General features: G+C 43.9%; 1 protein-coding gene and 1 long non-coding RNA gene across 4 annotated transcripts in view; one reads left to right on the top strand and one right to left on the bottom strand.

Moving 5' to 3' along the window:
* PRDM10 (PR/SET domain 10) overlaps positions 1–13,132 on the top strand; it is a 905,887-nt gene that overhangs the window by 700,713 nt on the left and 192,042 nt on the right. The window lies entirely within an intron of this gene.
* On the bottom strand, positions 8,761–10,271 carry LOC138283328 (uncharacterized). The gene is made up of 3 exons (XR_011201192.1): positions 10,222–10,271; positions 9,496–9,615; positions 8,761–8,790 (listed from the first exon to the last, which is right to left on the bottom strand). It is a non-coding gene; the product is annotated as an uncharacterized lncRNA (long non-coding RNA).

Below are 13,132 nucleotides of genomic sequence, written 5' to 3' on the forward strand. Positions count from 1 at the left end.
TCCTAAATTGAGGTTGAGGAAACTGAGCAAATATTACACCACTTGTCAAAGCCTATTGATCGCCCTCACCCCTGCGGCCACTAGATCTGTAAGGAAAAAATTGAGCTAACCTGACTAGAATCTTTAGCTTAATGGGGCACAGTAATATCTGCTGCAAAACCAACTTACAGAGTTTGAGGTTTTCTGTATAGAGCTGCACTGCTCTTGTTGTGCAGTGGTGTAGTTTGATATCAGACAGATCTTTGCTTTATTCACCATAAAAGGGTCACCATGTCTTGTCCTTTGCATTAGCAATTTTCTGTGCCTATAATTCAGCAGCCTAACATTGATTATCCTGGGGGTGCAACAGGCAGCTGCAAGACTTCTGTGACCCTGTGGGCCCCTCTCCACAGTACAAATAAAAAAGAAAGGTGCCACAACTGTGCTGAACTATTCTTCTGCTGAGATATCCATCTACTGTCCCTCAGCATGTTTGGATAGGGCCACAAACCTTAGATTACTCCTCCAGAACCTGCTCTCTGCATCTATTCTAACAGAAGCTGGTAACATCAGGGCCTAGCCTACCCAGATGCCTTTTTGCACAATACCTTTTCCTCTGCTTTTAGAAGCCTAAAATCCAGAGTCACAATATCAGGTTTGTTCTCCAACATCTCACATGTGTCTTTTGCCATAGAGAAAATAGCATCTAGTTTGTCTGGTGATGTGAAAGCAGACTGTTCTGACACAGGCAATTGAGGTCAAGAGTAAATGTTTCCTCAGGTTTGTATGCCATTGCAGATAGGGTAATTTGAACAGATATCTTGGATTCCTTAGACTTCCCAGGGGCGGGACAGACATTACTGCCATAACACCACCCATCTTGTATTACAGGTATCTGCTACAGTCTCCAACTTTCTACAAAGGGGCACTGGTAAAGCCTCTCTGTTTTCAATATTTTTAATAGACTGTAATGTAATGTGGGGAACACGTCATGCCTAGATCTATTATGATCTTGTAGTGATAGCTCCCTTCTCAAAGATGTAGGTTGAAGGCCACCAACATTTGCCAGCTCTACATTAACCTCCAGTAACAATTAACTCTGCAATCTGTGGAATCTCTGAGCTGTAACAGTGTTATGTGTGAGCAGGATCAATCAATCAGTCGGGTGTTATTTGGATATCGTGGCATGCCACCCGAGTGGTTATCCAGGCGCTTGCTGCAGGTGTTTATTTGAAAAGTTAGATTTTCAGTCCCTTTGTGAAGTGGGTCAGTGAGGGTGCGTAGGTGGAGTGGGAGGACATTCCAGGCTTTGGCGGCGAGGTGGGAGAAGGAGCGTCCTCTGGCGCGGCTGCGGCCTATGTCTGGTATCTTTGTAAGGGTGACGTGTGCCGAGGGGAGTTTCCTGGTCAGTTAGTGGAGGTGAAGGCACAGTGATTCAGGTTGGTGGGTCTTTGATTATGGAGGGTTTTGTAGGCATGGGTCAGAAGCTTGAAGTAGCACCTTTTCTGAATCAGGAGCCAATGGAGGTCCTTCAGGTGCTGGGTGATGTGGATTCTCTTGGGCAGGTTCAGGATCAGTCTGGCAGCTGCATCCTGGATCGTCTGGAGTCTTTGCATGACTTCAGTAGTAGTGCCAGCGTGGAGTGCGTTGCCGTAGTCTAGTTGGCTGGTGATGAGGGCCTGCATCACTGTCTTCCTCATGCCCATAAGCAGGCCACTTAAAGATCCTGCGCAGCGTGTTGAAGCAGGCTGAGGAAACGGCGTTGACCTGACAGTTTATGGAGAGTTCGCTGTTGAGAATGATGGCAAGGTTGTGGGCGTGATCTTTCGATGTGTAGGTTGGTCCAAGCTCTGCTGGCCACCAGGAGTCATTCAAGAGGGTTGAGTGTCTGCAAAAATCAGGACCTCTGTTTTGTCCGTGTTGAGCTTCAGGTAGTTGTCCATCCAGGCGGATACATTCTTCATACATTGTGGAAGTTGGTCTTCATCTTGGCGAGGTCAGTTGAGAACGAGAGGATGAACTGGGTGTCATCAGCATAGGAGATGATGTTGCTGTCGTGCGATCTCACAATGTCTGCAAGTGGTGTCATGTAGATGTTGAAGAGTGTTGGGCTTAGGGAGGAGCTGTCTCAGTGCTGTGATTGGCTCTGAAGCCCGATTGGGAGGAATCTAGCAGGTTGTTTCTCTCTAGGTTTTCTGTGAGTTGGAGGTTGCTGGCCTTCTTCAGGACTTTGGCGTGGAACGGGAGCAGAGCTATCAGAAGCTAATTGTGGAGCTCACTGGGGTCTGCAGGGGGCTTCTTAAGGAGCGGTCTGATCTCCTCGTATTTCCAGACTTATGGAAAAGAGGCTGTGGTTAATGAGGCATTGAGGATGATGGCGAGCTGGCAGCTGATCTTGTTTCTTCCAAGTTTGGAGATCTTGTGGGGGCGGGGTCGGTGGGTGCTCCTGAGTGGATGGAGTTCATGAATATGATCGTTTCAGTTTGCTGAGTTGTCCACATGTGGTGAGCAGGTGGTCGGCAGTGGAGGTTGATGGAATGCTGCGAGGTCAGAGGGTTGGAGAACCTAAGTTACTGTAGATCGTTTCTATTTTGTTGTGGAAGTGGTGGGTGAGGGCATTGCAGAGTTCTTGTGAGGGGGATGGAGTTTTCGATGGGTGATGAGCAGGCAAACTCTCTGACGATGGTGAGGAGTTCCTTGGTTTGGTTGGGGCTGTTTCGGCAGGTCAGGGCCTCTGTTTTTGCAGCTTTGATCTGGCAGTGGTAGTCGTTGAGGGAAGTTTTGAAGGTGGCTCAGTTGGTGTGGTTCTTGCTGGTGTGCCATCTTCTTCCAAGTTGTTTGCACCTGCGTTTTGATTTGATAAGTTACGGGGTGTGCCAGCTGGCTTTTTTGGTGTTCTATGGGTCTTAGCTGGTTTGGTTGGGTTGGGGCGACCACATTGGGGATGCCGGCTGGCTTTTTTGGTGGTTCTATGGGTCTTAGCTGGTTTGTCTGGGTTGGGGCGACCACGTTGGGGATGCTGATGATCCAGTCATTAAAGTTCTGTAGTGTCTGATCCAAGTTGGTGGTGACATTGGGCTATGAGGTGCTGAGGGCGTCGGTACATTGCTGCTGACTGACCTTGGTCCAGCCACGGGAGGGGGCGCTGTGGTGGATGGGGGGTAGTGCGAGGGGATCCCACGAGTGGTGAAATGTACGATGTGGTGGTCCGACCAGGTGAGTTTCGTGGTGTGGCTGTAGCTAATTCTGTTGTTGTACATGACGATGTGGTTCAGAGTGTGCCCTGCTTTGTGCATGGGACCCGTGACCAACTGCTTGAGGCCCGTGTTGTCCAGTCTTCTCAGTAGGTCGGTGAAGTTGGTGTCGGTGGGGTCGTCCAGGTGGTAGTTGAGGTCTCCCAGAAAGAGGTAGTGTTCCAATTTAATGGCGAGTGGGGTGATGAATTCAGTGATGGCGTTGCTGAGGCTGGTTAATGGTACTGATGGTCTGTAGGCGAGGGTACCTTTAATGGTGGTGGTGTCATCTGCATGGAGCTGGAAGTTCATGTGTTTCATGATTGGTGTGGTTTTGTCATTGGTGATGGTGCAGGTGATTGATTCCCTGTGTATGATGGCGATGCTGCCTCCGTGCCTTTTGGTGTGGACGCGTTGTTTCATTTTGTTACCAGGAAGTGTTGCTGTGGTAATGTCCAGGTTTGAGGCAGGGGTGAGCCAGATCTGTGATGAGGGTTACATCAGGGACGAGGATAGGGATAGTATCCCAGAATTTGTTTGCATGTTTGCAGAGTGATCTGGTGTTGAACAGGATGCACCTGAGTTGTTCCGAGGCCATCTCGGTCAGGGGGGATGGCTGCTAGTGGGAATGGTGGCAGTCAGTCTCGGGGGGGGGAGTATCGGCAGTGGGTGCAGGTGAATGATCCCGCTGTGTGGCGGGGTGTAGCGAGGCAGCAGTTGTTGCATCCAGGGTCGAGAGCACGGAGATCCACGGAGGAGTATCTGTGGGGGTGAGTAGGGCAAGGTTCCTGGTGCTGGGCGTGATCCAGGCACAGACGGGCGCAGACAGGCTTGCCTTTGGCATGCCTGCAATGTGCCAGCGCACAGGTCTGCTGCACAGTCCCACAACGGCCTCCATAAGTAGCCCTGGGAAGTGGAAGGGGCTGGCAGGGAGGCTGGAGGGCGGCGGGCAGGGAAGGGAAAAAAACTGCAGGAAAAAAAATAGACAAAGTACAGGCAACAACAGGGCACAGCATGGAGGCAAAATAGAACAGGACAACTAAGGGTCCAGAAACACGAGTCTATAATTACACTTTACAAAAAAACACTTTACAAAAAACAATTACCATGACAGTAATTATAGCAATTACACAAGACAATGATTCAGTCCAGGCGGACTGTGGAATTGAACTGGAGGCCTCTGTGCTGCATCTGGGCAGCAGACATGAGGAACAAGTGCCAAGACCAGGTCAGAGGTTACTCCACCACCACTTGCTGAACACTAACCTCTTGGCTGCTTCCTTCAAGTCAGAAATGTGGCTCCCCCTTCCCTTCTTTGAAAGCTCTCTTCTTCGAACAGACCCTGAAAGAATCATCCAGTGTATGTCAGGAGAAATATTGGCTTGCTTGCACAATCAGGTAGGCTATTTGGGCCCCAGTAGCAAAGTAAGTCTATGTCCAATACATTGATGGGTCCAAGTGACTCTCTTCTAGACTAGGCTCATGCCAAGTGCATATTATGCTTGCCTTAAAAGGGCTTGCACATTTAGTATAGCACTGGAGCGCTGGAGTGGATGTCCAGTCTTGGGTGGGTGTTCTTACTTCACCACCAATCCCATGATTTAAAAATGTATTTCAAAAGTGCTTGTGTGATCCTTGAGGCAGTGGTTCTTGGTTGCCAGCTGAGCCACACTTAGTCAAGGGTGCCCGTTCCTTCCTCAGAAAGCACTGCTTTGACAATTTGTTTAGAACATAAGCACTAGCTCCATATTGCTCCCCATGCTGCTCTTGAGACCCCAAAGAAGGTGTGCTTTGTTACGGGATCGTGGTAGGTTTTTCCCTGACCATCCAGCACATCACAGAGAGTACTTCTTTAATGAGGCAGGTAGAGTATATTCTTGTGGGAGTGCTGCAGCTCTCTTCGCTCCATGTTCCACTATATTCTATGAAATGGAGCTTGTACTCAAATAGTGCACTTCCCTAGGGCAGCTAAAACCTTCCCCAGCAATTCCTATGATGAACTGGGTTGAGTATTAAAGAAGGAGAAATCTCATGAAAACTGCTGCATGTTGCCCAGTTATTCTCTTGTTACGGACTAATCAGTGTTTATTTGCCTGAGAGCATAATTTAATTGTTCTCTGACAAAATGAAGGATGATCTGGATACATTTAATACAATACACTTGAGCGTTGATGAGTGGAATGCTGTGGCATATTCTATGAGAATGTGTGCTTCGTGTGGCCTTGTTCAGGTCTTGGTTATTTCCTGCACAGAGGCTCATTTGGGAGTTCATTCGCTCATAACTGTAATTACGATCTTCACTATACGTTTCTCCTAGGGAGATTCCAAAGATTGAAAAGCACACATCAGGTGTGATCTTAATTCATCTGATTTGGGCTAGGCAGGCTTGGTTCCCCTATCTTCTAAGGGGAGTATTTGCCCAGACGATTATCTTCTAATGATAACAGACCTTTTTACACTGCTGAAAGGTTGGCTGTCACCAAACTTGCACCTTTTGGCTCAAAACATGAATATTTGAAAGCAGACATTAAGAACGGCTTTATTGCCCTTTTGCAAAGTGGAATTTTACTTAGTGGGTTGGAGGCCTACTACCGAACTGTTCTAGGCCAACTGTTTGGAGCAGTTTACAGATTAGTGCTACCAGCAAGTTAAAAACAATATGTTGATACTTCTCCACCTTTGCTCTGATGTCAGTGAAAGGGTGTTTGGCTTCACTTTGTGCATTCCTTCGAATTTAGAAATTGAGTATTTTTCTTGGTATTCATTTATACACTTTTTGAAAGCTTTGCAGATTTCATTCTGACTTAGGCTGTTAACCCTCCAATTTGGACATGAATGTGGTACTGACATTCCTGATGAGGATAGCCTTTGGATCCCTTCATTCATATTCTTTGAAATTCTTTATCTTGAAGGCTGTTTGATGAATGGTAACTCAGCAAGAAAAGTTGGTGGGTAACTGGCATTGGTTGCTAAGGCAGCCAAAATATTCCTTCTATAAGATAAAAGCATTTTACGAGGGTAGCAGTCTTTCCTGCCAAAAGTAGCATCATTGTTTTATATCTCCGACAGGTTGGCCGTGCCTAAATGCTTTCCTTAGCGTCATCCATCTAAAGCAGAGGAGTAGTTGTAAATTTCAGAAGTACTCTGTTGCTAAGTGAGCCAATGAGAGATTGGATTTTAAACTTTTTGTTTGCTTTTCAAGTTTGAAAAAGTGAAAGGGGTGAAGGAACCAATGATTTTCACATGAAGAATGATTTTCATTAATTCTCCTTTTGGATATGCTGCAGGAGTCTGGAATGTCTGGTAAGGTATGAAAGTGGTTTACCTCCTTTCTGGAAAATAGAACTTAATGTGTATTTTGTCCTCCTTTTGAGTCTTCCCATACACTATTTTTATGCAGGACTTTTCACTCAGCACTGCCTTGTTCAGCATCTATGAGCCACTGTTAAAAAAAGGTTTAATCTGATGTCGTATGCAGATGACAATCAAATTGCGGTATCAATAGCTCAGAATGCAGAGGCATCCAAAATAAAGTTTTCAGCATGTATGAGTGAACCGGTACTCTGGATGCAGGATAACTGCTTAAAACGTAATGGAGGTAAAACGAGGTACTCCTGTTTGAAAAAAAGTTACCTGTATGGTGCCCCTGCTGGTGGCCTTAGCAGCTAGTGAATGCACCTACTTCTGTGACATGCCCAAGAAAAATTGGGAATTCTTTTGGATAACCAAATATCCTTTGCAACACAGATAATTAAGGTTGTTTCAGTATGCTTTAGCATCCTGTACATGCTATACAAAATCTTTCCTTTGTTAGCAGTCACTGCAAGAAAGACAGTTCTTTGGCTTTCTCAACAGCTGTTTTGGATTTTCTTTAGTTCTTTGACACCGTTGGATAGCTGTGTGCTCCATAAATCCCCAAATCAGTCAGTCAATCAATCAATCAATCAATCTTTTAAAAGTTAGAAGGTAAACCCACTGAGGGCATCTGGGCTTATCCACATGATGTCTGGTAGCTAATCTGCTTTTAAGTCGAATCCTTGTTCTGGATATATATCAGGCCACTTGTTCATCTTGGCCTTTCCTTCATGATCACAGTCTTCATTGCCACCATTATCACATTTATCTAGTGCTTCACCACAAAGCCACCCAGGCACTGTACAGGCAGAAGGTGAATAACAGCTGTAAAAGAAATGAGTCCTTTGTCTTTTTCTGATTTAAAGGATGTTTTTATCATCTGTGTTGATTTTGGACGGGTAGTCCACAGACAGCAGACTTTAATGCCAAAGCACTAGCTGCTTGCCGTCATTTGAATCACTTAGGGGATGACAAGTAGAAGTTTGTACTTATAGTGAAGTATTATGGATTAAATATGTACCTTGATTGTACTCTTAAGATAGACTGGCATTTATCATACTACCCTTTCAGTTGTTATTCTGGCTGCTACTCTCAGCAAGGAGTGGAAATATGATCTATTTTGAGAACATTTTTTACTGCAAAGTTCTACAGCAGTTGGAGTTTCTGAACTAGTATTGTAGTTGGTCCACTGAAGAAGATATTGCACACTCAATTCAATTCAATTCAATTCAATTCATAACTTTATTTCGGCTGGAAGCCATAAAAGTAAACAATACAAAACATAACATGATTGTGCAACATGTCGATTGATGACACAGTTTACTTTGGGAATCCTAAAAGATACACGAATATAAACTATTGTTAAAATTTTAACGTCCCAAAAGATATAAAAATATTAGGTCATTGTAATTTGACTCCCGTCAATTAAAACTTATCAAAATAGATATAATCTAAAACTAAATTATTAAAAGCATGTGATTATAACAATTCTCTTGTTTATTTCTCCCAATGTTCTACAAGTACCTCACTGCTGAGGAACCAGTTTTATCATTTATCTCAGTTGTTTGGTATAAAGGGAGGAAATTCCATAGTTTAATTTAAGAGCCCTAGAAAAATAATGGAATCACAAAGTTGTCAAAAAAAACAGAGCAAATCATCATTATTCTTAAAATCTGAAAGTCCCAACCATTGTGTCTTTAGCTTCAGCCAGTTAAGACCCGTTATATAAAATAAATATGATCTAAAACCAATATATTAAAAATACATGTTTATGATAGTTTTCTTGTTCTTATGGCCCATGCACTTCGCAAATATCTCGCAACAGAAAAAACTATTTTATCATTGGTGTCGGTTGTTAGAAATCGTAATGCTGTATTCCATTCCCTTATCCCAACTGCCCTACATAACGGAGCAATCCACTTTTTCCTAGGTACCAGATATCTAGGGCAGAAAAACATAAAGTGCGCGAGTGACTCTTTTGTCTTTTGACAATGATGGCAGTATGGGAAAACATTGGCCACAGCACACAGAGAGTAATGTCCAACAGTAAGGCAGAAAAAGATATTCCTGGTGTGGTTCCGAGAGTTGAGGGAAGTATAAAGTTGAAACGAGTCTCAAATCCTGTTTGCAGATGGTGTCTTTATTCGTAGGTGCTTAGAAAGCATTAAGTCATCATGGAGATACAGCCAACACGTGTTTCGTCACACAAGTGACTTTATCAAGGCTGTAATAAAGTAATGACAGCAAACATTGGATACATATGTGTGTATTGGAATCTGGTGTGAAACCAGAAAGCGTTCTGATTGTGTAAGTGAGTAAGTGATTAACATGGCTTTAGAGGTGAGTGGTAGTGGGGTCAAATAACAGCACCGTGATCAAGTTTTAAAGTTGGTCTATAAAAGCAAAATGTTGGAGAGTAATAGAGTATATGCAATTTGAAGCAGTGTGAGCATGCAATTGTTGTGCAATAGGGAGAAACTTAAAAGTCTACGAGAAATGTAGGAGAGAAAGTAGAAAAGATAAAGGGGAGATACGGCTAAATGCAAGTTTTAGAAAAAAGAAACAGTAATGAAGGCGGTGAGCCCAGAGGGCATAACAGAAGGGTGAGAGTCATACCTGGGACAGCAGGCTTAAGTAGGTTTGGTGGTGGTGTGTAGTAGTGAAGTATAGGTGGGCTGGAGAGAAAGTGAGTGAGATGGATCAGAGAAAAAGAGAGAAATAGAATGGGATAAGTAATCGTGTGTGACAGGATAGTTGGGAAAACGTAGAGAGCTAAAAAATGTAAAGGTAAGGTGATAAGAAGGAAAAAGGTGGGGAAAATTGTAAAGGTAAGGCGATAAGAAGGAAAGAGGTGAGGAAAAGTTGGATTAGAGAGAAAGGAAAATCTATATAAATAGAAGAAAGATAAGAATGGTCAGTGAGAACATACCTGAGTAAATGGTAAAGAACTGAAATAGGTATGGCTGCGCCAGGCAGCTGCAGGTGCGTGTGTAAAAGGCTTGCATGAAATCGAAGATATGAGAAGGCCCTGATAAGCCTATAAAATGACCTAAAGTGGTAACAAGGAAGAAAATAGGTATATAAAGCGAGGGCAGGATTTTAAAAAAGAGTAAACGCAGTAAAAGCCGGTGAATGAATATCCAGTTTAAATAAGCGGTTGGTAATTGGTGATTTAAGGTAAAAAGAATTATTTGTTGCGTCTGAGTAAGAGTTATACCGGTATAGAGACACAGAATCGGGGTGTAAGTGGCCTCAAAATGAACAAGTCACGGTTGGGAGAATGCAAAAAATATAACCCGGGTCGTGGTGAGCGGCTGGTGAGGGCTCGACACACGTGAGTCTAGTTAATTAAAAATGACCGCAGGGGCGAGGGCGTGCACTAAATAACGGTGAGAAAATCACTGAGAGAAAGGATAAAGTGCGAGTCTCGATCGTAAGGCGAGGTAAGTGATAAGCACATTGAAGTGACTGTTGCCCGTGAAGAGGAGCGTAGGGGTGTGGGTATAACTAGAGTGATTAGGGGGGAAAGGAACGCTTAAAACATGGAGTAATAGAAGCGATTCTCGTTTTTAGGAAATATCTAGCAAAATGCGTTAACTAGTGGCAGTGAGGACCGCGTTACGATGAGCGTGGCGAAGGCGAGTTGGGAACTTACCGAGTAGTAGCGTAGTGGTGAGCTGACCGGTAAACGCGAGATCGAGTAATGATCTGCGAGGGGAAATACTAGTAGATTAAGTAGGAGGCAGAGGTCCAGTTGACATGGAAAAGGGACTAAGTTAAATAAGCTGCACTGATGACCCTCTTTGGTGTGACTGGGCTGAAAGGGTGAAAGCGACGGCCATCTTGAATGTAAATCGGAGAAAATGTGACACCATATAATAGGAAAAGCATAAACAGTAGAAACGTTAGTAAGGGTTCGACAGTGACTCTGTTGATGCTGGGCACCGAGAAGGTGCCTGGAGAACCGGAGAAGAGGATAGAATCAAGACATATGAGAGTGACAGTGTGATTGTGTCCAAGGATATAATAGGTGTGTAATGTTACACTACTGCACTATACAGTTGTGATGGTAAATGAGACCAACAAGAGGTAGAGGCAATGAAGTGTAGTAGGTAGGTGCAACAGTTGAGCCATATGCATAGAAACATGTATACATCAGTGGGATATACAGTAGTCCTCAGTATTATACAGTGTTTGGGAAATATTAGTCAACAGTATAAGAGCCATTCATATTTGTTACAATGAAAAGAAACAGAAACTATATAGTTCTTTGTATTGAATGTGTTCTCAGTGTAGTGAGTGGGTGTAGCAGTTCACACCCATTGCATAAAAACATGTGTTTATTAATGGGATATACAATAGTTCACAGTATTGTTAATGTTTAGGAAATATTAGTAATAGTTGTAAGAGCCCTTCACATGTGTCGTCGTGAGGAGATAAGTATATAGCACTAAGATGGTAAACAGTGGTCCACAGTATTACTAGAGTTAGGAAATATTAGGTAACGGTATGTGAGCGAATCTCATGCGTCGCAGTGACAAGTTACAACAATCAAATCAGTATATGTGGACGTACTGTACATGCGCAATGGAAAATCAAATTAAAGAAGTAGAGACCATGAAGTACAGTAAGTATAGTAGTTAACACAATTTGTGTAAGCACATACATGTACCAATAAGGAATACAGTAGTGCACAATATTAGTGAAAACAGGCAATGCTAATGTGTATACTGTAGACAGGAGGAATGGCGAATCATGCGAGAAAAAAGTGAAGTTCACGATCAGTGTTCAAGCCTAGTTCAACTGCGCGAAGCTTTATGATCCATTTAGATTCGCATCTACGTAGATCCCTGGTTCTATCTCCCCATCTTGGTGAATTGGGAACTTGAGTGATGCCATGGAATCTAAGGCTCAGGAGATCCTGCTCCCCGTGCGATGTGTTGAAATGGACAGCCATAGGATAGCTGATGTTAGCATTCCTGATGGCTCTGACATGTTCCTGAATACGTTCTTTTAGTGGGCGTATTGAACTGCCAACATAGATCAGACCACATACACATATCAGACAGTAGACAGTGAACTTCGTGTTGCAATTCATGAAAGTCTTGATGTGATGCGTGGTCACGGTGTTGTAGGAAAAGGAAGTGGTTTTGTTAAGGGCTAGTTGGCAAGAGATACAGCAACCACATTTGTAAAAACCATTTGGTTTCGCGGGAATCCACCCTGTGGATGGTGTCAGAGGTGTAGGACAGAGAAAGCTCGGGCACAGAATGTTCCTAAGGGTCCGACCTCTGCTGTGTACAATGGTAGGAGACCCTCCTATTGAGTCTTTGAGGCAAGTGTCCAACCTTAACAGATGCCAATGTTTCTTGAGAATACGTAGCACATCCTTACTTGCAGGGCTGTATTGGGTAATGAAAGAGACCGGTCTGCTGTTGGAGAGACCCTGAGCCACTGGTTCTTTGCGGTTCTTAATCAGTAAATCGTGTTGGTTTTTGTTACATATACGTTTTCTGGCCGCCGAGATGAGTTTGTTGGTATACCCTCTAGTTTGAAAACGGTAAGTCAGGTTCTTAAGCTCCTGTTTAAAGATGTCATTGTCAGTGCAGTTGCGCCGAATTCTAACCATTTCGCCGTATGGGATGGCCCTAATCTGTGAAAGGGGGTGGGCGCTGTGAGCATGTAGTACAGAATTGCAGGCGGTGGGTTTCCTGTACAGTCTAGACATGATCTTGTTGTCGGTGATGTACAAAAGCAAGTCGAGGAACTCGATTTTGGTCGTGTCCATTTTGTGAGTGAAAACTAAGTTAAAATCATTGGTGTTAAGGTGTTTGATGAGTATATTGAGATCCGAGACATTGCCAGTCCAGATAGCTAGAATATCATCAATATATCTACCCCAATACAGGATATGTTCAGTAAGATCAGGCGGGCAGTTGGACCATAGGTGTTTTTTCTCAAATTGACCCATGTAGAGATTGGCATATGAAGGGGAGAATTTAGCTCCCATGGCTACACCTTGACACTGTCGGTACCATCTACCATCATGTAAGAATACATTGTTCTCTAGTACCAACCGTGTGAGGTCAAGCAGCATACGTGTGTGATCAAATAGTGCGGCATCTCGGGTATTGAGCGTACGTTGGAGCATTTCCAGTCCCCTTTCCAGGGGGATGGATGTGTAAAGAGAACTAACGTCGAGGAAGACAAACATAAAGTCTTCTGACCAATCAATGTCTTCCAATTGACACAACAAGTCACGGGTGTCCTGTATGTAGGACGGAAGGTTATGAACCAAGGGTTGGAGAAAGGAGTCAATGTACTCAGAGATGTGTTCCGTAGGTGAACCAATCCCTGAGATAATGGGTCTGCCAGGAGGAAAGCCCCCTGGCTTATGGACTTTTGGTAAGATGTATATACAAGGAGCCCGGGGCGCCTCGATGTACAGAAATCTGTATTCTAAGTCAGTCAGGAGACAGTGATTTCTCCAAAATGTCAATTTCTTTTTGATCATGCTGGTAATGTTGGAAAGAGGGTTATTTGGTAGTAGAGAGTAGGCCTGGGTG

Source organism: Pleurodeles waltl, chromosome 3_1 (assembly GCF_031143425.1).
Source record: "Pleurodeles waltl isolate 20211129_DDA chromosome 3_1, aPleWal1.hap1.20221129, whole genome shotgun sequence".
NCBI lineage: Eukaryota > Metazoa > Chordata > Amphibia > Caudata > Salamandridae > Pleurodeles > Pleurodeles waltl.